Source organism: Penaeus monodon, chromosome 40, assembly GCF_015228065.2.
Source record: "Penaeus monodon isolate SGIC_2016 chromosome 40, NSTDA_Pmon_1, whole genome shotgun sequence".
Taxonomy (NCBI): domain Eukaryota; kingdom Metazoa; phylum Arthropoda; class Malacostraca; order Decapoda; family Penaeidae; genus Penaeus; species Penaeus monodon.
Window position 1 is genome coordinate 29647648 of NC_051425.1, and position 1221 is coordinate 29648868.

Sequence of the window (1221 nt, forward strand, 5' to 3'; positions counted from 1 at the left end):
CATTCATCTCCTCCTCTATCTCTCCTAATTCCTCTTCATCATACATCATCATCTCATCATTATATTATTAAGTTGTTTTTTATTTTGTTATTATTGCTATTTCCAGATTTTTATTTTCCGTATTTGTAGTGAGGTAGATTGTTTGTATTTACCACTACGTTACCGTTATCAGCATTACTATTATCACAACATAATTATAATAATTGTATTAGCAATAATATCCTTGCAGATGTGCACACACACACACGCAAAACTGCATTTTAAAGCAACCACAATCAAAAAAATCTCGATCGCTCTTCCCACATAAATGAATATAGATATAAAATGGAAATGAAAACCGCGCACAAAATTCAACTTCATAACAGACCTTTTTTTTCGTGTACGAAATTACAGATGAAAACCAAAAACCCGCAAAACCCAAAATTTGGGGAGCAAATACATTGCAAAAAAAGTGTACTTCCTTTTCTCTCCTTTCCTTCTCTTTTTCCTTTTCTTCTCTCTCGCCCTCTCTCTCTCTCTTTTTTCTCTCTCCCCCCTCTCTTCTTTTTCCCCCTTCTCCCCCCTCTCTCTCCCTTTTTCCCCTCCCCTCTTTTCTCTTCTCCTTCTTTTTTTCTTCACTTTTTTTGGGTTTTTACTCTCCCTTTTTTCTCTTTTCTCTCTCCTCTTTTCCTCTCCTCTCTCTTCTCTCTCTCTTCCTCTCCTCTCTCTCCTCCTCCTCTCTCTCTCTTCTCTTCTCCCTTTCTCTCTGTCTCTTTTCTCTCTCTCTGTCTTTTTATTTTCTCTCCCTTCCCCTCTCTCTCTCTCTCTCCTCTCTCTCTCTCTCTCTCTCCTCTCTCTCTCTCTCTCTATCAACCCATTTATCTGTCCCTATCTCTCCTTCGCCCTCTCTCCTTGCATTTCTGTCTGTCCGTTTCTCTCTCTCGCTCTCCACTGTGTATGTATGTTATGTATGTTTTTTTTCTCTTTCTCTCTCCCTCATTCACTCTATTTGTCTCTACGTAATTTTTGGTGCATCCAAAACTTTTTTTTTTTTTTTATCATTTAGAAAAAAAAGAAATGTAAAATACATGCTGTGTTTTTCGTTTTTTTTTATTATTATTATTATTTTTTTAAAAAATTTTTTTCCTGGGGGGCTTGCTCCCGGCTTCGCTTTTTATGTAGCAAAAAAACCCCCCAAAAAAACCCCCGGGCCATTTAAAACCCCCGTACTTTTTAACCCTC